The 23661-nt window shown below is 44.7% G+C and overlaps 1 long non-coding RNA gene across 3 annotated transcripts in view; it reads right to left on the bottom strand.

Moving 5' to 3' along the window:
* Nucleotides 1–21802, bottom strand: part of LOC143838410 (uncharacterized) — a 70425-nt gene extending 48623 nt beyond the window's left edge. For all 3 annotated transcript variants that reach the window (XR_013231382.1, XR_013231383.1, XR_013231384.1), the window contains exon 1: nt 21715–21802. This is a non-coding gene — a long non-coding RNA (uncharacterized LOC143838410). The remainder of the gene's footprint in view (nt 1–21714) is intronic.
* Nucleotides 21803–23661: the final 1859 nt, after the last annotated feature.

Here is a 23661-nt window from a genome sequence, read left to right as displayed (position 1 = left end):
AGGAGAAGAGCGTCTCGCAATCTGTTTGATACACAATCCCTTGCACATAAAATTTAGACTCCAAACTGTGAAGTGGATTTATAGAGTATTTCTTTTTGGAGGCGGTTTAACATCCAAATTAGAACATTAACGGTATGAATACCTTAGGAATAGAGGTTGCTTGTAATTCTGCCGTATCTACGTGTGCAGCTCTTCCCTTCACGTAGCCTGGTGACAACCCTGCCACGTAGTTAAAAGCTTGGGTTTTAAAAATACCAATGTGCAGCAAATATTTATATTTTCGGTTGGGATTTCGATGGCGAAATGTGATATGTAATTGCTTCAGAGCCCACACCCCCGGAGCCAGTTTGGTGTAGTGGTTAGGAGTGCGGACTTCTAATCTGGCATGTCAGGTTCAATTCTGCGCTCCCCCACATGCAGCCAGCTGGGTGACCTTGGACTCGCCACAGCACTGATAAAACTGTTCTGACTGGGCAGTGATATCAGGGCTCTCTCAGCCTCACAAGGTGAGAGGAAATGGAAGAGGTTTGTAAGCTGCTTTGAGACGCCTTCGGGTAGAGAAAAGCAGCATATAAGAACCAACTCTTCTACTCGGAGTTGTGTTGCATGTGTTCAAACAAATGAAAGAACGAATGAATGACAGCGTGTTTATTAAATGTTGTCTGCCCCATATTGTCCACTATTGAGTGTTCCATAGAAAGTATGAAACTCTACTGCAAGCAACACTTTGACACTATTGTGTGCTTCTCTCCCTATTGTGTTCTGCTGTACAGGAATAGACCTACTGGAGAAATACTGCTTGCTTTCCATTCTGAAGAAATCATCCATGTGAGGCTGGATGGTTGCGAGAATCAGCCTCAGGAATGACCTGACTAGACCGGATTAAATTCAGTCTGCCTGCTGTAATTTATGCCCTCCCAACGACAGCCTGGGTCCAGGAATTAATCCTGAGGCTGAGAATCCCTTGTCAGAGCAAGTTTACAGTTCTCTCTATCTGATGACGTGAGCTCTGATTTGCAAAAGCTTATTCTGGAATAAGCTTTCAAAGTCTCGGTGGCGCCACTTGACTCCGGCTTTATTTTGCAGCTGTAGACTAAGACAGCTACCTTATCAATGATTTCCCACAGGCTTACTGGTGTCCTGTTTGTCATTGGCTTGCACTAATGGGCAAAAACAATGAATAGAGACTACGCAGCCAAAGGTCCACAGTAGAGGTGGGATTTGCGCATAGACCCACTCGGACCGGGTCTAGGAGGGACATGCAAACTGGATTGCGAACAACAACGAAAGACTCCAGAAAAGTTTAAAAGGACATTTTCATTTGGAGAAGGGTATTTTCGTTGTTCTCCCAGCCTAGCCATTCAGTCGATTTATCTCCTGCTGTTTATCCCATTCATTATCCTAACTAGACACTAAATGTGTACATCACCGGGAGCAGTTGTCGCGCCACGAAAGAGCAAGCTGAAGCTTCAAAGGAGCCAGATTTAGAGCCGGGAAGCCAGGAGACTCATAAACATAAGTAGGTATGGCAGAGGAATTGGAGAAAGGAAAGCAACCAGTTCAGACGCCTGACAACCTTGGTTTATAGGTGAGCAAGCAGCTGCTTTTACTTATGCCTGGCTACTTATTTGCTGCTCGGAGCTGAATGAGCCCGGCTCTGGAGTCTCCAGATAGCAAGCACACTCAATTGGCTGAAAAGGGAATGGGGTTGCTGCGTGCTGTCTAAAGTTATCCAACAGCAGAGGGAAGACTCCCTGCTTTGGCACTGTAAAGCTACAAACACCGCTCTGCTAGTCTCGCTTTTATTTCTTCACTGGAGCCCCCAACTGCATTTTATAGCTGCGGTTTATGAAGATGTCGGCCAAACAGCTTCAAAGGCAGAAAGAATTGTATCAGTCTGACTAAGGCAGTTTTGTGATGCAGCCAACTAGATCCAGCAGTTTTCTTCTGGCGCACATCTTCTTCTCCAAAGCAGGGTGCAGAAACATCTCCAAGACCTCTTCCCTGTGCTGTCCTCTTGACAGCCCTGTAGGAAGGAAGGTTCCTGGTGGATCTCAAGTTTTTTCTTCTCCCCTTAGGGAGTCATTTACAGATGTGCGGTTTCCAGAAAAGGCTGAAAAAAACAAAGCTGATGTGTAAGTTACAACAACCGAGACTTAATTCTTAACTGTAAGACCTATAAGCCTGTTGTAATCTTTTGGCAAGCTTTATGCAAGCTGTAAGAGCCTCTTGTGGCGCAGAGTGGTAAGGCAGCCGTCTGAAAGCTTTGCCCATGAGGTTGGGAGTTCAATCCCAGCAGCCGGCTCAAGGTTGACTCAGCCTTCCATCCTTCCGAGGTCGGTCAAATGAGTACCCAGCTTGCTGGGGGGTAAACGGTCATGACTGGGGAAGGCACTGGCAAACCACCCCGTATTGAGTCTGCCATGAAAACGCTAGAGGGCGTCACCCCAAGGGTCACACATGACCCGGTGCTTGCACAGGGGATACCTTTACCTTTACCTTTACCTTTATGCAAGCTGTAACGGGATCCAGAACTAAGAGTAAAAGGGAACCCAGAAAAAGAGAAGATAAAAAAGAAAGAAAAGAATAATAAATACAATGTTTGTTTGCATCCATGCAGATCCTGGCCCATAAAGGGTTAATCAGTGTATTGGACTGACAGGCTAAGATGGGGCAGAGCAAGTGGGGGGGGGGGAGAGGAAAAGGCTAGTCAGATTGGAAGAGTCTGAAAGGAGACTCAGGCAAGTCAGTCAAGTGAGAGACTCAAGAAGGAGGACAATAAAATCAGAGTCCAGTATCACCTTTAAGACCAACAAAGATTTAGAGCTTGAGGGGACAATCTGGAGAACAGTTGAATTCTACGTACAGCTCAGGAGAACAAAGAAGGGGCAGGCTGAAAAGGAGTTTGGGGGGAAGAAATCCAAATTCTGGTGCCTACTGGGTGATGAATTTGTTGGGGAAAGAAGCCTTCCTAGGCCAGGTTCTTAGAGAGCTGAGCAGCTGAATTCAGGGGAGCTCTGAAGGGAAATATGTGTGGTACTTTGGGCTAAGAAGGAAAGGAGGGTGAGTGAGACAACTTGAGGGAAATTTCATTCACCTGAGGGGATTGCTTCAAGGCTGTGAAGCTTTTCCAGAAGAAAAAAGTACAACTCTGTAAAAAAAAAAACAGTCTGTTTCACAATTAAAAATCAATTGAAAGAACATCCATCTATTGAATAAGGTTCATTTTTGTATTGTTCTCTAAAGAATCAGTGATCTAACTTCTGAAGTCAAATTGTTCAGCTAAGACAGATGGTGGGGGAGTACTGTTTCTGACATCTGGTTCAGAAATCCTTTTCTATTATAAGGGACTAAGGTGAGACAGTTTGAGAACTACTTAAAATATAACACACTACGAGGCTGACCAGCAAGTACAAGAGATGGAAGATTAGGGATCTTCCATATTGTTAAAAAAAAAAAGATAAAGTTGTGTGTCTTTGTTCCCTGCCCCCTTCCATCATATCTGGGCACAAAAGGACATCTTCAGAGAAGCTAGTTATTCACTAAATTGTAAACTTGGCTGGACTTGGAATTTCTATTGGAAACAGAACAAGCCGGGTTTTGAAGGGGTATGTCAACAACCAATCATTTTGTGGCTCTTGTGCATATGGCTGAGAAATACACTAGAACCAAACAGAACTAAATATTTGCTTGCTTTGATTTAAATCTGCATTCAGTATGATCCTTTGGAGAGATTCTGGGAGGAGCTATGCAGGACAATATCCCAGTTAGGTTTACATTTTTTGTTTAGTCATCTTTAATACTCAGGTCCATTCCGCACAGTGTTAATGTTGCTGAAGTCTCACCATTGTGTAACACTTTTTTTTAACATTGCTCATGACGTCGTACACAATCTGCAACATTCTTGCAACACTCCCGCAAAAATTGCTTCATTCTAGCGCTTTTCAGGGAATCCACAAAAGGGGATTCCCCCTTAAAAATACCGCTATACTCTTGAGAACAACCTGCAACACATCCCAAAAAGCCATGTGCGTTCTCAATATAACGGTAGCAAGAATGTCCCTCCCTAAGCTCTCATACCCGAGCTTCTGGCGTTGCGATCGCCGTTTTTTCCCCCTTAAACCGGCAAAAGCAATGAATTAGCGATGCTTTTTTGGCTGAAATCCCTGCACAAGCAATTGTTTGTAAAGTTTCCGAGCACAATACAGCCCCCTGTTTGACATTGCTTGTACTACTTTAGGATAAAAGATCAGTCAATAGAAGTGTTAAAAATTAAACTGAAAGAGATATCATTTTGAAATATTAAAAAGAAACTTTAAGAATTTTAAATAAAGGATCAATTTCTAGAACTCCAAACATGTTCTGTGCATGACATATTTAGTGCACCTAACAGTTCTGGTGGGGATGGTGCTCATCTTCTTGCTAATAACTAGCGTGGAGAAATGTGCCATTTTTAATTGAAAGAATTCAAGGGGTTCCTATGCAATACCCCCCCCCCCAAAAAAAAAACAGATTCAGGTGAGGAGCCACGTTGATCTCAAGTGATAGAACAAAGTTTGAGTCCAGTGTGCATGCACACGAACGCTTAGAGCCAGAATTAACTAGATTAGAACTGTTCCAATTTAAAAGATCCTTTAAAATATCAGGGATTCAGTTTCTGAGGATCCTATTTATACTCTTCCCCTTCCTTTTACAGTGGGAGATACTTATGATTTGGAGGCAGCTTTGTAGCCAGACAACAACTAGGGTCATTTTAGACTAAGCAGGGATGCTGAATCATGTAACATCAGAGTGTATTTCATGGCATAGGAAGCAACTCTGGCCACTGAGCCTAGAATTGGCAAGCATGGCAACTCAGGTCTCATCATCCTACATGCATATATAGTTAATATAATAAGATATGTAAAACATTTAAAAATGGCTTAGTGCTTCAAATGGTTTTCAAAGTGCTGGATGTGATTAGCTTTCTAATTCTGCGGCGGCTTTCCCTTTCCTTCGGCCTTGTGCAAAATCTCAGGTTACCCCAGGGCTTCATTATAGCTCAGCCTTTGTATTGCTGAAATATTCATTGAGAGAGATGTTGCAAGTGATTGGTATTCATGCAGGTGGTGTCTAAAGGGATCTGAAGCAATTGCTCTCATGTACAAGGAAGTCCAGCCTTGACCCAGCGAGAATTCCATAGTAATCCATAGAACTGACTTTGAAGAAACATTAAAAAGTATGCTGTAAGTCCTGTGGGCAGAGCTTCCCTGTTCACTTCAATGTAAATGCTGGTCTATACTTATAAAATCTGAATGTTAGAAGTATCAGTTGAGAAGAACAGGATGGAGATCTGTATGGACTGTAGTGGAGAGTGGAGACTCTGGCCTGAAGCTCCAGAGGAACTGGCCACTGTGTGAGACAGAATGCTGGACCAGATGGACTATTGGTCTGATCCAGCAGGAGACTTCTCATGTTCTTAACAAAACATGGAGGAAAGTAAGGTATAAGTAACAACTTTTCATCTCCATTGAATTTTTAAATTGAAGTCCTATTCCTACAACACTCATTGGTTGTTCTTAGGGAAAGGTGGAACCTAATCTGTCTGTCCCAGTTAGAGTAACTCAGAAGGCAAAGAACCAACCTAGAGGCTAACTCCTTGATTTGCATGGTATCTGTTTGAAGGAAACTACTATCAACGACAGAGCCTCTTGTGGCGCAGAGTGGTAAGGCAGCCGTCTGAAAGCTTTGCCCATGAGGCTGGGAGTTCAATCCCAGCAGCCGGCTCAAGGTTGACTCAGCCTTCCATCCTTCCGAGGTCGGTAAAAGGAGTACCCAGCTTGCTGGGGGGTAAATGGTAATGACTGGGGAAGGGAATGGCAAACCACCCCGTATTGAGTCTGCCATGAAAATGGAGGGCATCACCCCAAGGGTCAGACATGACTCGTGCTTGCACAGGGGATACCTTTACTATCAACGAAATTCAAAAGTGGTGCTTCCACCCTGCGGTCTGTAAAACTTTACAGTCTACTCCACCATTTATTCTGCAGAACCGTTAAACTTAGCCTTTGATGCAAAGGTTACTTAAGAATAAGCAACAAATGTTTCTTCTTACAAGCACTTTTACTGGCAACGGTCAGACATAACAGTAATGTAGATTGATAGTTTCTTTAGAAACATTAAAGAGAAGCACTTTCCTCCTCCCACATTATTAAACACAGTTGTACATAATGCATTTGATGCCATAATACTCTAAAGCAGACATATCTCCAGAGTATTATACAGAGCTGGACATATTTACATCTGGTCCTTCTGCTCCTTCTACAAAGGTATCTCTTTCAATAGTTTGTATGAAATATTATCCTGTTTTTTAATAAATCGCTGTTATTAGCCGGATTCTATAGATGACCAGTACTAATAAGAACACTTACTATAATAGTCACTCTGGCAAATAAAATAAATTAGCAACCAAGGAGATCCCGAAAGGCATTCTCTCTCTCTCTCTTCAAGAATAAAACACCCTTAATATATACTTGCTTTGTGTAGAATGCTCCCTGATTTTGCAGAGTCAAAGCGCAATTTGACCCAATACCAGTCAGGTTTCCATCCTGGCCATGGGGTGGAAACTGTGCTGGTCGCCTTGATGGATTATCTCCAGCCCCAGCTGAATAGAGGCGGCTCAGCTATCCTCGTGATACTCGTTCTGTCGGCTGCATTTGATGTGGTCGGCCCTTAGTTGTTAGCCCTCTGCCTCGCCAGGGCAGGGATTCGGGAAACAGCCCTTCAGTGGCTGCACTCCATTCTGCAGACCTGGACCCAGAGGGTGGCAGTGGGGAAATTGTTGTTGTACTCCTTCCAACTCCATTGTAGAGTTCCACAGGGAGCAATACTCTCCCCTACTCTGATCAACATCTTTATGCACCCTCTGGTCCAGAGTTATGGGCTGGGCTGTCATCAGCATGCTCCTCATGGATGCGCCCCTGGATCCATTCACCAGATGTTTGAAAGCCGTTGCATGTTACCCAAAAACATGACTGGTAAACACCACCTATTAGGTGACATTCAGAATGTTGGGATACGCTTCCATCCATGTCAACAGACAAGCGGTTATCCCTTGGAATGGTCTTGGATAACAGCAAAATTGAATTTTTAATTAAAACTGATTGCTTGAGTCCCATGCCGCAGACTGGAAGAGGGTTTCCATTCTCCTTTTAATGATTGCTTGGCAGTTGAATGGTAAAGAACAAATGGCCAGAAAAGCACAGCTTGCCACTATTTCTCATAAGGAAGATGCTGTAAGCATTGCTTCAATTGCATCCTGTCCAGAAAGATACAGCAACCAGTTTGCCGATTAAAGAAGAGGACATTGTGTTCCCAAGCATTTACAGGCCAAAGCCAAAACTTTTGGCATTTCTTCACGGCATCCATATTGAGCCAGGGAGTCTACTGTGTTTCTATGTTTTTTAGTTTTTGCAATCTCCCCCAATTTTCTTAACTTTTCCATCCCCCCCCCCCCGCTAACCTGGGGCTTTCCTCAGGCTTATAGAACCGGTCCCCCCTCAATTGATCCCTGTCCCCATTCTGTGGGTTTTTGATCCACACTCTATGACCTGATTCAGAATGAATTACAATGGTGAACAAAGAGACAAAAAGATCAGCACTTTTATGATGAGTGGATATTCAAAACTGACACTCAGCAGTCTGGGCATCCCACAATATTAAGAAGCCGCGGATAATGAGGTGGCTCTTACACCAGCGCTTGGCAGCAGGGAGGAAAACAGCAATCATTTTTTAATATCTAAAACCCAGATCGATGGATGTTACAAAGGCTGAACGAAGAGATGATGGAGCGGATAGAGCTGTAACTGGAATTTGCAACAAAATGAATTGCGCAGGTGAGATTGATGAGCCTTCCCTGCTGAAGCTTAAACAGCAGTTCTCCTTCTGCTGCTGCTCCCATCAGGGAAACCCACTTGATATTTAGCCTGGGTGTTCTCCATATTTTCATCTCTCTCCCCTTTGCTGTGCCAGATCTTCTAAACCGCAGATGGCAGCTCCGAGGATTAAAGCGATACTGTAAATAAAGGTGAGGTGCCTGAGAGCTTAGTGCCTCAAAGCCACTTATTTATACCTTGTTAATAATATTTAAATCTTGCTAAAGAGGATCAATATAGGGTCTACCCCTCTTCCTTTTTACAAACCGGGGAGGAAAGCCGGACCGTGACGGCACCAAGGTCACTGTTGATGGTGTTCAATGCTTCCTCCCTCTTCCCCTTCAACTGAATTCAGTGGTACTTAGACTAGCAGCGGTCAGCCTAGTGTTCTTCAGTGCTGACTTCTGGCTTGCAGGTCTGAAATCAGCACACCCTTGCCGGTACAGGCCATTGAGGGGAAGGGGGAGGAAGGCATAGCTTTCCTTCTGGCTGACTGACACCTGCAGTAGCAGCAGCTGCTGTGGCTTTCAATTCTTTCCTTTTCCCACTGGGAGAAACAAGTGCCAGAAGCAATTGCCAGCTGCTGATGTGGGCTTACTCTTCACTGCCTGCACCAGCTGTGCTCCTCTCCTCTCCTCTTGCAGAACTGTGTGGGAATGGTGATGGCTGAAGTTCCATGGAGATTGCTGCTACGCCTGCGTGGGGTCAGGCAGATGGTTCTTGGAGTGTCGTCAGAAGAAAAGAGGCCTCCAAAGAGCTGATGCAGGTCTGTATGGTCTCCCCTTTTCAAGACAAGAGTGTGAACAGGCTCTCAATGAGTGCTGCTTCGTTTCTCTGCTTTCTGCCAGTCACAGTTTTTTTTTAAATATATGACATAATGGAAGGGGTGCTGGTGACAGCAAGGTGACAAAAATTGCCTTCCTGGATCCAAATGCTCCCATTTTTACCAACTCATTTTTGGCTCTAGTCCAAACCCCAGGGAGAGAAGTAAGGCAGCAGGATAACAGCCATTGTGCTCAATCTGGGCTAAATTTGCCCTCCTCTCCCTATAAGCACAATGAAGCTGCCACAAACTTCTACAAATTTTGATGCGGTTTGTGGCAGTGCATGAAGAGCAGAAAAACAGGGATAAATGTTTGAGAGCCAGGATATATAGAGACTTGAAAAACAGATATTAACTGGCAGGCTGGACAGTACAGGAGATGAAAATCCTTCAGGTATGCTGGCTGAGAGTTGTTTAGGGCAGGGGTAGTCAACCTGTGTTCATGGATTTCAATTCCCATGAGCCCCTGCCAGCTGGGTTCTTACGAAGGGTGCTTGCACTCGAAAGCTCATGCCTTGAATAAATCTTTGTTGGTCTTAAAGGTGCTACTGGACTATGATTTTATTCTGAGGAATGGTTGTAGCTGGTGTATCAGCCAAGCCTGTTAAAAAGGCACTATGAGTCACAAAGGAGACCTAGGCCTCCAACTATAGGCCCACATCCAGCAGCAACCACAACCTACAAACATACTTAATCAGGGGAAGTTCAACATGTTCTGAGACAGGCTGGCTCTGTAGTCCCTAAGAAGCTTCTCCATTGACCAAAATCAACACAAGCGACTCAGTCTTGTCTGGATTGAACTTTGGTTTATTGGCCCTCATTCATTCCATTCAGCATTTTCACAGACCCACCTGACTCAGCTGTCAAAATGAAATTGAGCTGGGTGTCCTGCACATATTGGTGACACTGCTCCTCAAGTTGCCACACCATCTCTCCCAGTGGTTTCAGGTAGAACAGCCTATCTACATATTACCTCATTCAAGTGCCTTTGTAGCTGTTGCCATGGCACTCCAGGCATGGTTGACATTTTCTAACAATACATCTTCACTACAAAAGACATGCTTACCAGACCATAGGACTCTTTTCACCTGAATCTACACATGTGCTATATATTTTTTCTGCCACTTGTGGTGAATATGGAGCTGTTCAACAGAAATATGGAGACATTATATTTCAGCCGTTCTGGCACTGTTTTATGATTTATTGCTTTAAATATGTTTTTTTTAATTCTGTTTTATAACTGTCCAGATTCCTCCCCCACTCTGTATTCCTTTCCATTGGTTTCAATTCCAATTACAATGGAATTTCCACAGATGGTTTCTTTCACCAAAGGGATCCTTTCTGCCAAATTTCACACAATCACCCTTGTTTTATAGGCAAGGCCAGTTCCAGGTTTGAGGGGGGGGGCACTGGGCAGACAGTGCCAAGCCCCCCAAATGTGGCCCCCCATGTCTATGTGTTTCTCCCTTGCTTGTGGGCCCCCAACTGTCCACACTTCCTGCTGCAACTGATGGTCCTGGGTGGTGTGGGTGGCTGAGATGAGCTGCTGCCAGGAACACTGTGGCCATCTTCTGGGTGTTCATGGTAGAGACCTCTCAGCACAAAAGCCCTGGGCCCTAGCAACAGCCCCACCTCAGAGTTTACAGGTAATTAAAATTCAAGCGGGGCTGGAGTCTTGGTGTTTTCATCCCCCCTTGATGCCCTCGATGACTATCAGATCTGGCTCCTTGTGCCCAGCGGAAGACGGCTTGGCCTTCTGGCTGAACGGGTGAGGAGATGGATATTAGACAAGTTGAGTGAGAGGTCGCCATCTATTTTGCTATTTGCTATCATGCTGTAAGGGGTGTTTTATGGGGTTTATTGTATTGTACTGTTTTTATCTTGTGAAAACTGCTGCGAAACCAATGGAATGAATGAATGAATGAATGAATGAATGAATGAATGAATGAATGAATGAATGAATGAATGAATGAATGAATGAATGAGCTAGATAGAGGGCAGTATGAATTAGCTTGTGAATTAGTTTTTCCTCTCTCCCCCCCCCTCCCCAAGCAAGTGGTAGTGTAGCCAAACCAGAACATATGGCGACAGGGGGCTCATAGATGCCTCCTCTCTTGCCTTCACATAGTATTTCATTTTTCTCTTGGCTAGGCTCACTGATCCCAGAAGTCAACTGAACGAGGGTGGGTGGGAGAGAACCAGTGTGTGGCATAACTACCCTGGTGTAGTGGCAGCTATCACACTCCTCCAGGTGAGATGTAAATGGGGCTGGGGCCCATTCATTATTTACAGGTACACCATTCCTCTTCATTTATTTATGCTGCTGTTCATATCTACGTTAAATACAAATCTTCGTTTCGTTACAAACTCATGAACTCCCCCGCACAGCCGCTTACTAACGGAGCCAAAGGAGCAATTTTGCAGCCTTAACTAGATGTTATCATCATTTCTCTTTTAATGTGTTATTGCTAATTTTCCTCCTGAGTCTTTTAAACTTCCATTTTAATGGAGCACAGGGGCAGCTTTTTCTGGGTTTTCCCATCCTCCCTTCCATCTTTTATAAAGCAAAATAAAGGAGAAACAAAGGCAAGAAATAAATAACCACACACTCATAACTAGAAAAGGAAAACAGCTTTTAAAAAGTCTGTTTGCCTGTTGTCTGGAACCCACGAACACATGCGGCTCCCTTAGACTGCACCAGGGCATTGAGCTGTCCAAGGATAACTGCAAAACCAAGTCAAAAGCAAATTGATAGGACTTAACATGTTGTCCACTCAGACTAGTGGTTCTTCAGGGTTCCCGGTAGAGATCTTTCACACTGCCTACTATCTGATCCATTTAACTAGAGGTTCTGGGGACTAAATCTGGGACCTTCTGCATGCCAAGCAGTTGCTCTTGCATACCTCCTGTAGCCCTTCAGCACTGAAATCCCCTTACACTGCTTGCTGCACGTCTAGCTGACTGCAATGCCACACTGGAGTAGAATATGGGACAGCGCAACATTAGACGCTGCTCCTCAACAGTTCACAGAAGGGAATCAGGACAGTCCTGGTAAAGAGTGAAGTCAAGGAGGGACTCAGAGAATGGTGAAACCAGTTCAGTGCAGACTCCAGATCTTTGTTGTTAGGTGCAAAGTCATGTGTGACCCATCGCGACCCCATGGACAATGATCCTCCAGGCCTTCCTGTCCTCTACTATTCCTCAAAGTCCATTTAAGTTTGCACCTACTGCTTCAGTGACTCCATCCAGCCACCTCATTCTCTGTTGTCCCCTTCTTCTTTTGCCCTCAATCGCTCCAGATTTATCATGAGCCAAAAAAGAAGAATGAACAAAACATACATGATGGGCAGCAGCAGCTTTTCCTGCGGAGGAGTGGAGAATGAACCCGGCTTGCCAGGTTAGAAGCTGCTGCTCTTAACCACTAGAAGAAGAAGAAGACTTGGTTCTTATATGCTGCTTTCCTCTCCCTGAAGGAGTCTCAAAGCAGCTTACAGTCGCCTTCCCATTCCTCTCCCCACAACAGACACCCTGTGAGGTAGGTGAGGCTGAGAGAGCCCTGATATTACTGCTTGGTCAAAACAGCTTTATCAGTGCTCTGGAGAGCCCAAGGTCACCCAGCTGGCTGCATGTCAGGGAGCAGGGAATCAAACCCAGCATGCCAGATTAGAAGTCCGTGCTCCTAACCACTACACCAAGCTGGCTCTCCTGGACTTGAATCAAGCTGCTCTAGTGCAAACTAGCATGGCTACCCCCTGAAACTACTTTATAGGGTTGTTGTGAGGGTAAAATGGAAGAGAAGCAATTGGCGTGCCAGCTGTTTTAACTCCCTGTGGGTGAGCACTGAGGTGAACAGTCATCAAGGCAAAAACAAACAAGCATTCCTTGCCTCCCCACAATAGCCTCTCTAACGCAGTCATTCCTAGGAATTCAGCTTCCTTCCTCTCTCTGCTGGGACTGGACCGAGCTAATACAATTAACTCTGCCATTCCCCCTATTCTCTGAGGAACACAAGCTCATAAGGAGCTGAAGCAGATGTTGCTTCGTGGCGGTAGGAAATGCCAGTCTCCTTTCACCTGCCATGCCGGCCCAAGGGATCTCTCCCTCTTTGCCTTTTGTCATTAATAATTCATTCGGCGTGTCACGCAATGGCTTTTGATCATTGCCAATTCATTTGGGTCTAATGGGTGCATCATATCCGCCGTCGCAGGAGAAAGCCCAACTAACCTGTTAACCAAGCAGCCTGGCTCATTTCTTCGCTGGCGCTCTGCTTTATTCACTTACACATACCTGATTGGCCCTGAGTTGATTTTCTATCACTTCTCAGGGTAGAGCTGAAAAAAACGGCATGTTTGTTTTTATTATCAAATGTTGAGGCTTAGATTGCATTTCATGTTAAGGCTGTGCCGTTGGAAATTTAGTGATCTATATTCAGCCTGAAAACCAGCAGTTCATGCATGTTGGAAATACTTCAAATCTTAAGGATTTTTTTAAATGGTATTTGACAACAGTTGGAGACTTCAACAGCTATTCTGGAACCTCACAGCCCAATCTGGGTTTCCTGGCCAATTGGAGGTAGAAAGGCAGTGAGGAAAAAGAGCAATTGACTCACAGGAGGGCATTTTGGGCTGGAATGAGACACGGCACGCCGATGTTGGGATAAACGAGGCCACAGTTTTTATTGCCTCCCCCCGGGAGGGATGGTGCCGCATGGGAGAGGGGGCTGGACCTAGCAGTCAGCAGACTGCACCACAACTCGCAGAGTCCAGAGGTGCCCTGGGGACCCGAACCATTCCCAGCCGGTACCGCAGATCCTCTTGCTTACTGAAGTCCACCCTAAGGGAAGTGACCAAGGCAGGGGAGCCAACAGGCGTCTACCTCATTTGGTTATCCCCAGGCTGCCTGGCTAAACAAGCCCCTGGCCTCCCAGCCGGGTTAGCTGCGTTCGTTTACATGCCACCCCTTGTGGAATTCCCGAACCCTAGGAAGTCCGATTGCACTCTGGACTCCCTGCCAACAGGCTCCATCCCATGCAAGCCCGCAACTGTGATGAAATATTAACAGAGAACATCCACCTCAAACATTGAGATAGGGTCTGAGACAACTGCCCAAGCTGTCCATTGGCTAAGACTGCCCCTACATAAGCCATGCCGGAATATGTTCATAGAATCATAGAATCATAGAGTTTGAAGGGGCCATACAGGCCATCTAGTCCAACCCCCTGCTCAACGCAGGATTAGCCCTAAGCATCCTAAAGCAATGTTCTAGTACCCCTAATGCTAAACTGACTTTGCATGTATCCACTTGATGCAAGACATGGAAGGCTGCCTGGGGGAAGAGACATAGGCTTCCAAATACCCAATACACAGGCAACACTGGCCATCCCACATACCTTACCAAAGATTTTGTACTAGGCATGTGTGATTCACTTTGGATCGTCTGAAAAGTACATGAATCATTGTGAGTTCGGACACTTTGCAGACTAATCCAGTCCTAATAGGCCTTCCCTTGAAGTTAGCCTGAATCTGTCTTGGCAAATGTTTTGCCTGTCCCTGCCGCCCCCTCCCTGGCCACAGAATAGGTGGAAATGGAAAATTTTCCATTGATTTTAATGATGCCATTGACATTAATGGTGCTGAATCGCTTCAGATTCAGCTGAATCCAAGCCAGGGAAGGGTGCTTTCGGTGCTTTGAATTCTGCCTGAAGCGATTTAGGCCCCATCTGAAACACTGGAAAGGAGGGGAAAGCTCACACATTAATTCCTGCTTTCCTAGATCTGATCTGCGAGTGAGAATTGCAATAGCTTGTAGAGCAGGACTGTTCTCCGATCAACCTCCAATTTGGCAGGGAGTTTCCTGTCAAACAAGGGGCACAATCCCTGAAAATCTGGTCCCAGCTTGGAAGGGCAAGATGTACTGGCAAAAAATATGCTTCACACTGAAACAAATTGAAATGACTGTCGGATTGATTCTCTAGTAGGACTGGCTTGACTTCCAGCTATTAAATACACGCACTCGAGTTTCTAAAACACCATATGACCCTCTTCCAATCCAACTCATTTGTGTGGCTAGGTCTTCCCAGCTGGTCATTCTACAGCTAATGAAACAGATATTGTCAATCAGTTTTATAGCCTTTATTCTTATTTTATCCTTTATGTGTCTGGCTTTTCCAGCAGAAGGTCCCAAAACGAGCGAGAGCCTTTATATTAGGCATTGAAAACAAAGCTCTGACCATATCTTCTTCTACTGCTGCACATATGTACACTTTTTCAACACTGTATTGTGGAGCATTTGCTGCCATTTAGTGGGCCAGATTCTCTCTTGCGTATACGGTCTGCCTGCCTGTCCAGTGTTGGCTCTATCAGCCTAAGCTTTCATCCAGGCTCAACCCTGCAAAGAAGAATGCCCTCTCACTTTCTCCACCTGGCAATCTGCCTACCTCTTCTCCGATGCGTGGCGGCTGGCTGTATTTCTCCAATAGTGGGAGAGAAGCGCACCCCGCAGGCTCAAAGCCATTCTGTCACTAAGGTACAAATCATGGAGCTGACATTGTGAAAGCAGAATCAAGATTCAAAGATGAACCCTTGGCAGAGGAAAAAAAATAGAAAGCAGAGCTCTTAGCCATGGAAATAATTGCGGAGGCTGAGCTCTTTGCAATGAAATAGGTTCCGGGCTGAGCCAGCATTGCCAGTTGGAAGTTCCTGGAGATTTGGGAGAGGAGGGTGGAGTTTGGGCAGGGGGGCGGGACTCAGAAAGAAAGTTGATCTGTGTTTTCTGGAGAGCGGTCAGATGGAGTTCGGCAGCCCCGTGCTGAGCAATTGGAGGTAAAATGGCATTTAGAGCTGAACATTTAGCAGGTGAGACAAACTGCAAACTTGAACTCGTTAAAAAAAAAAAGGTTTGAATCAATGGTGCCGGTTTCTAGGTTGGAGCTGAGGACCCCCTGGAATTACAGCTCAACTCCAGAGATCCCCCTGGAGAAAATGGAGGGTGGACTCTTTGGCGTTATGCCCCACTAATATCCCTGTTTGCCCCCAGCACCAGCTCGAAAGCTCTGAGAGTTTTCCAAACTGGACCGGGCAACTCTATCCACCCACACACACAACAAATCACATGCCAATGGCCAGCCTTTGGCTGTCAAAATGAGTTCTAGGGCTTTGGAAACAACTTTTCCAAAGTTGAACTTTTAGGAGGAGAAGAAGAAGAGTTGGTTCTTATATGCCGCTTTTCTCTACCAGAAGGAGCCTCAAAGCGGCTTTCAATCACATTCCCTTTCCTCTCCCCACAACAGACGTCCTGTGAGGTAGGTGGGGCTGAGAGAGCCCTGATAGTACTGCTCTGTGAGAGCAGCACTATCAGGGCTGTGATGAGCCCAAGGTCATCCAGCTGGCTGCATGTGGAGGAGCAGGGAATCAAACTTGGCTCGCCAGATTAGAACTTACTGCTTTTAACCACCGCACCACGATGACTCTACAACAAACTGGTTCGTACAGGGAAAAGAAGTCAAAGGATAAAGCCTCAAGCTCATCTTTAACTCAAATTAAGCTCTGTTGAGTTGGTAGGATCCAAAATAAAAAGTCTGCAGCTTTCCCTTTGGTTGTATATGAGGAATTTTTCCAGCATACATTTTCTCCCCTCTCCACAACTGTGCGAAAATTTAACTGATTATGACAAATATCCTCAGAAAATAGCATTCATTTTCTCAGGCTTAAGTTCACAAGTCACAGCAACACTCCAGTAACAGAGATGCTTGTACCGAAGACGAAGAGGGGAGATATCTGGGCACATAAATAACAATGAATTGCTCGATATATTGTGATGGCGTAAATAAATCCCTCCTGAGTGGCTGAAGTGTTTGCAAAAATACTCTCTGCAATACATCCCGGGTAAAGAGCTTTCTGGAGAGTGAAGCAGCTCAGGTTGCCGTGATCTATGGGGTCTGAGAGGCCAAAGTCGTGTGGCTGTAATTCAGTCGTTTTGCCTGGAAATAAATCTCACCAAAAGCAATGTGAAAATGAGGGAAGGAGAGGCCAAGAGGAGCAAAGATAATTTACACAAGCTCATGGCCACTTTGGTTTATCTTAATTCTTTCCCTGAATTTCAGAGATATTCCTCTTTCTTAATCCCTCCTTCTCCTGGCTATGTTTATTCATGGGAGCAGCCCCATGAGGGCTATCTGAAAGTGTTCCATGTGGTAGAACCAATGGGATGAAATTAATTCAAAAGAAATCCCGTCTAAACATCCGAAAGAAGTTCCTGACATTCAGATTGGTTCCTCAGTGGAACAGGCTTCCTTGGTAGATGGTGGGTTCTTCATCTTTGGAAATTTTTAAGCAGAGGCTGGATAGCCATCTGACGGAGAGGCTGATTCTGTGAAGGTTCAAGGGGGTGGCAGGTTACAGCAGATGAGCAATAGGGATGTGAGTGTCCTGCATAGTGCAGGGGGTTGGGCTAGATGACCCATGAGGTTCCCTTCCAACTCTATGATTCTATGATCCTATGGTACAGAGATTGTGAGCAGTGACATATCCATATGGATAGGGTGTTTTGTACAACACTACTGCAAATGGCCCACAAGACAGATGTGTCAGCAATGTCCTTCTAACATTTTCTTATTGGGCTAGATGGACACCACGAGAAGTTCCATGTTATGGAAGAATCAGGGTGTGGAGCTTATAGGGAGCGGCTGTCATGAAAGATAACGTTTGATGGCTTGAGGCGTCTCTCTCTAACTGAAGTGGATAAGTTGCTGGGTTCGATGAGGGCTACCCCTTGCCCCTGGATCCCTTTCCATCATGGTTGAACAAATCAGGTGATGAAAGGATAGGAGGCCCTTTGAGGAATATTGTTAACCCCTTTTTGTCATCCGGAGAATTCCCCGAAGGGCTTAAGGGAGCAGTGGTTTACCCTCCTCTGAAAAAAAACATCACTGTATCCGTGGGCCCCTCCAGATACCATCGATCTCACATTTAGTGTTTCTGGGTAAGGTAGTTGAGAGGGCAGCAAGGGAGCAAATGTCTGGTAGAATTGCCTAAATAACAGAGCAGTTACCATTCCTCATGCCTTCTTTTCTCTACCAGCTGGCAGCTGGGTTTTGGGGGGTTTCAAGTTTCAGGTTTTGGGGGGATCCAGCTGGCTTTGTGAGTTTCAGGTGGGGGGGGGGCTGGCACACACAATGGCAGCAGAAGTTTCCAGTGGAGGAGCAGGTACACATCACAACAGCACATATGGCATCTGTGGTGAAGTCATGAACACTACTCCACGGATTTTGAGTGGGGAGGATTGGGGGGGATGCCTCCGCTTTATTATACCACTTTATACCATTTTATTATATACCCAGCAGGGTTCTGACATCCCTAATCACAGGGGTAAGGACATGGTTGTCTTGATCTAGACCAACAAACTGAGAATCCAATAGCACCTTTAAGAGCAAAAAAAACATATTAAAGACGTGAGCTTGAATTCACGTCTTGAATAAAATACAGCGAATGCTGGCAGGGGCTCATGGGAATTGTAGTCCATGGACATCTGGAGGGACACAGTTTGATCACCCCGACCTAGAATGTTAGCACAGAGACCCTCCCCCCAAAGACAGTGGGGAGCCTCTGCTGCTGCTCCGGAGTCCTCTGCATGTGCAGCGGTTGAAAGAGCATAGTGATGACTTGATGTGGAAGCAGGGATTTCCCTCCAGCACAAAAGAAGGATCTGCAATCAGCAAAGCAGAAAAGAAGAGGATACAGGGGAAGCCCCTGTGCACACACAGAAGTGCTTGTCTGCACCTAAAAGGCTCCTTGGGTCTTTGCCAATCGTTATAAAATATGAAGAGGGCATTTGCTAGTTGGCTGTGAAGTGCTGAGTGTTTGCTATTGTGCTTTAAAAAATGAACAAAGTGCCGCTTTTTAAAAAGCCCCCCCCCCCCCCCCCGGTTTAGAAAGCTGTTGCACCGTTGCATTGTTTGCAACGTATACAATGCTCTTTGGTTCATCTGGGACCTGGTTTTAACAGCTTTGTTCAAGCTGAATAGTTTACAAATGGCCTCAGTGCAGTAAGTAAATAAGGCATGACTGAGTAATGATGCCAGAAACTAGTTCTTTAGAAGACAACATCTCATGTAAAATTACAGTTGTGGCACTCACAGCATCCAAGGCTTGTTTCGTAGACTTATTTAACTCCCTGATGCTGGTAACATGGTGACTATTTTGATACAGAGGGGTAGCTGAGAGCACAAATGGCCATTTATTTCCCTGAGATCACATGGAACTCTAGTCATGAGGATGCTGCCAAAAAGGATATTCCCTCCATGAATTCTTCAGTGTCTACCAGCAAGGCTTCAAAATTGCTCATTCATTCATTCATTCATTCATTCATTCGTTCATTCATTCATGGTTATATTTCTAGCCTGCCCTTCCTCAAATTTAAATACAAAATATACAATCTTAAACTTTAAATCTTTTTAAGAATACAATTTTCCAAAAATACAAACATTGCTTTGCTGGACACCATGTCTTATACTGAAAAAGAGGAGGGAAAAATATCATAGAAAATCATTTCTATGATGAGGGTGGTAAATTGGGTGAATTTGGGGAGGGAGGCTAGCTGAGATTCTGATGTATCCCAGGGTCTCTACCATAGGCACTGTGGAATGCTTAAGGTCACACAGGCTATGATTTCACTGGGCAGAGTGTTCTTTGGCCCTGGTTGAAGCCAATTTGATTTCTTTGAGGCTGGGAATCCTGAGCAGATTTTGTTTGCTCCATCTAAGTGTTCTTTGTGGAATATAGTAGGAGAGGCAGTCCTACAGATACAATGTTCTGGGGTTTAAAGGTCAGAACCAAAATCTTGAACCTGATTCAGTCTTCAATATGGAGCCAGCGCAGTTGGGAGAACACAGGCTGACTATGTACTTTCTGTTGGTTCCCAGTAAGAACCTGTACTGTAGCATTATGGACTAATTGACGTTTCTGGGGCAACTGCAAGGACAGCCCTGCAAAGAACAAAATACAGTAGTCCAGCCTGGCGGTTATTGTTGCATGGATGACAGTGGCTAAGTTGGATGCCAACAACAGGTAAGATGCTAATTGTTGTGCTTGTCAAGCAGCATTTGTGACATGAGCCTCCACAGATATAGTAGAATCCAGGAACACCCCCAGACTCTTGCCAGTAACCAAAGCTGTTAGTTTGACACCATCAAGGGTCGGGATTTGCACAGTCTCAAATGAAGCATGTCAACCCAACCAGAGGATCTTCTTCTTAACTGGCTTTAATTCCAGCCACCTCCATTAGAGCCAATCCACATGACCTCCAGACACTTGGCCAAATAATTTGGAATGTGGGATGAATGGCAGGAGGAGAGAAAGTACATGCAAGGGGACATGAATGGCAGACCTTTTGGTAATGCCTCTCTCTTGTCTGGCTGTAGCACCAAACCCATTAGTGATACACCCAGGGCCAAATTTACATGAAAAGAGGCCCTAGGCTATGCCACTTATGTGGCCCTTTCACCTCCCATTTTTAAGTTTGTAAATTACATGAGAGATAATAAAATATATCATTACTGTGATATATATCAATATGTTAAATGAAACATGTTGTGATTGGTACTAACCTTTATAAAAAATGTGGAATATAGGCCCCTCTTGATCTTGAGGCCCTAGGCTGAAGCCTAGTTAGCCTATAGGAAAATCTGGCCCTGGATACACCCTTAAGACACCATTCACTGTGCAAGAAGGAATAAGGCTGCAAACCTCCAAATTTATTTCTGGTTCACTGTGAGCGAGAGTGGTTAGATCAGAGAAGCCTACTCAAAAAGATTTGGGTACCAGAAATAGGCCTAACACAGGCTCTTTGTGAAGTCAGTATCAGCCCGTTTATGTGAGCAGATATGCCAGACATGAACTGGCAAAATATCAAATTGACCACTAGAGGGAGCAAAAACAGGACCTTGTAAGAGAGGAAAATGAGAATGCTGAAAAGATCTGGAAGTGTCAATCAGCTGTTGGGTAGAATTGAGGTAGAAAGTCACAACATGGACAAAGGAAAGGGAGAGTTCTCTTGCTTTAAAAAATCAGAACTCCTTTACTGAAAGGTGTTGTGACTTAATAAGTGGCCAAACTGCAAACTGCCTGATAAATTACAGCAGGAAGCCACCAATTAAATTGGAAGCTAATCAACAAGACACACCTGGTAAGCTTTTTAACATTCCATACAACTATTTAAAAATGTAAGCTAGCAGGCACATGGCCAGTTTTGGCTACCATGTTCCTGAGCCCAGCAACATTAATTTGATTCCTCTTGGTCCACTATAACCTGGCTCTTAAGTGAATCAGCAAGTTTTTGAAAATCACAATAATAATACAAAACAGCATTTGCATGTATAATTTTGTCTCAGGAACATGAAAATTTCTCCTATAGAGAAATATTGAATAGCGCACAAGATAAGACAGAGCCTTGTGGACATCTACAAAACAAGTCCTACACCAATGACATCATGGACCCAATTCTCCATGCAGCTATACCACACCTGTGGGGAATCTCAGTTGTGCTCAGAAGGAGAAGAAGAAGAGTTGGTTCTTATATGCCACTTTTCCCTACCCGAAGGAGGCTCAAAGCGGCTTACAGTCACCTTTCCCATTCCTCTCCCCACAACAGAAACCCTGTTGGGTGGGTGAGGCTGAGAGAGCCCTGATATCACTGCCCAGTCAGAACACTTTTATCAGTGCCCTGGCGAGCCCAAGGTCACCTAGCTGGCTGCATGTGTGGGAGTGCAGAATTGAACCTGGCATGCCAGATTAGAAGTCTGCACTCCTAACCACTACACCAAACTGGCCCCTGCCTCCCTCCACCATTTTTCTGCATCAAAATGGTGATGAGGAAAGTTATTTGTTCCTATGCTTTAAAAAAAAAATTAAGTAAAAAAGATGTCAACAATTCCTTCTTCTGCACCCCAGTTAGGTATGGCCTAAGTTGCCCCTTAATTCTTACCTTTCAGCCATTAATGGTGCAGTCCTAAAAAGCACTTTCCTTCGAGTGAGCACCACTGAGGAGATTTCAAAAGAATGCTAAATAGTCCTATTTACTTGTTAAGGTTTAATTCTTGTACGCATAGCTTTTTACCTCTACCATCCCTAACCCAATATTTACTCTGCACTTTGTCTAAAGATAAAATGATACATGACTTTGATTGCCCAGGCTGAATTTTTTATCGCTTTGCAAGCACACACTCTGCCCTGTCTTATTCTTGATGCTGCAGTTGTACATCATTTTCCAGTCTCTTTGGATGCAAGTGGAAGAAAATTATACTTCACAAACCCTAACTAATGATTAAAAAGCATTTTTATATCTGGGAACAAGCAATTTGAGTGCTGAAGCCTTTTCATCTCTAGAAACCTTGCCTTTGAATCCTTTGTGACACACAAGGAATAACATCGAGGTTCATCATTATGTGCATCAGTCAAATTACCCACAGTTTGGTCAAAATTGGCATCCTTTGTTCAGGAGGAATCTATGAATGGACTAACAAAATAGATGCCCCATTTTGCAATGTATGATGGTTAGATGGGTCCCCACTGGGTTGAAAGGCAAGATGCCCCCAAGACACCCACCTCCTTAGGGCCCCCATCTAGAATGAACCTAGAAATGGCAGAAAGAGCCTGAATTAAAGGCACTGAGTCATGCCAAGAAAGAAAAGAATGCAGGGTAGCTCCTCTATCAACCAAATCCAAGAGGGATTCATTCAAGGGCCATTTCCCCCAAGGACCTCAGAGCTTCCTCCTGGGTAATTTAACATCAACTAGGGACCTAGAGTTCTAAAACAGTAAGCAGTGAATTAACCAATTCCAGCAATTCCCCAGCTGTCAAAATGACTGGAAAGGAAAGTTCCAGCCCTTCCTCAATCATGACAAAATCTAACTTCCAAATCTTCCTAAGAAAATGCTTTTGATATTTTCCATGCCAAAACAAAATAAAAAGGAGAGGAAATTTCCCATCCTTCATAGCCAAAGGATTTCTTTTCAGAATTGCATGTCCTTGAAATAATTGTGTTTTTATTAATCCCTGCCCTTCCAATGCCAACACTCCTTCCCTTCCTCATCCCAAGCGAAAAGGTACAAACTTTTCCCCATCAGCTTCAGTTTGGGTAGCCCGTTTTGTCAGTTTCAGCTCCCATTGCCTCTTCTTTACTGCTGAGTAGGACCCCCTGTTCTCCCTTTTCTCTTCAGGACAGGCTCACACATCCCTTTGGTGTAGTGTTTAGGAGGGTGGACTTCTAATCTGGTGAACTGGGGTTGATTCCTCGCTCCCCCACATGCAGCCAGCTGGGTGACGTTAGGCTCGCCACAACACTGATCAAGCTGTTCTGACCGAGCAGGAATATCAGGGCTCTCTCAGCCCCACCCACCTCACAGGGTGTCTGTTGTGGGGAGAAGAAATGGAAGGTAAATGTAAGCTGCTTTGAGACTTCTGGTAGAAAAAAAACGGCATATAAGAACCAACTTTTCTTCTTCTTCAATTTTTCACTACCTGAAGGAATCTCAAAACAGCTTACAAATACTTTCCCCTTACTCTCCCCACAACGCACATCCTGTGAGGTAGGTGGATCTGAGAGAGCTCTGAGAAAACTGCTCTATAATAATAGCTCTAAGAGAACTGTGACTGCCCATGGTCACCCAGCTCGTTGCATGACGAGGAATGGGGAATCAAACCCAGTTTTCCAGGTTCGAGTCCACTGTCCTTTAACCACTATAACTTGTTGACTCTTCTTTTCAGACTAGAAGGAAGGAGGAGCAGGGCAGGCTATGAAACACCCATTTCCATTTTTCACAAGTTTGTCCCTGAAAACCACTGCAGCTCTGACTTTTGTGAGGTCTTTTTGAAAAGTGTATGTTTGCTTGTGTGTTTGTGTGTAAGCAAAAAAAAAAGAAAGAAAGGAAG

Source organism: Paroedura picta, chromosome 5, assembly GCF_049243985.1.
Source record: "Paroedura picta isolate Pp20150507F chromosome 5, Ppicta_v3.0, whole genome shotgun sequence".
Taxonomy (NCBI): domain Eukaryota; kingdom Metazoa; phylum Chordata; class Lepidosauria; order Squamata; family Gekkonidae; genus Paroedura; species Paroedura picta.
The sequence above is the reverse complement of the archived record's forward strand: the minus strand, read 5'-3'. Positions and strand labels throughout refer to the sequence as shown.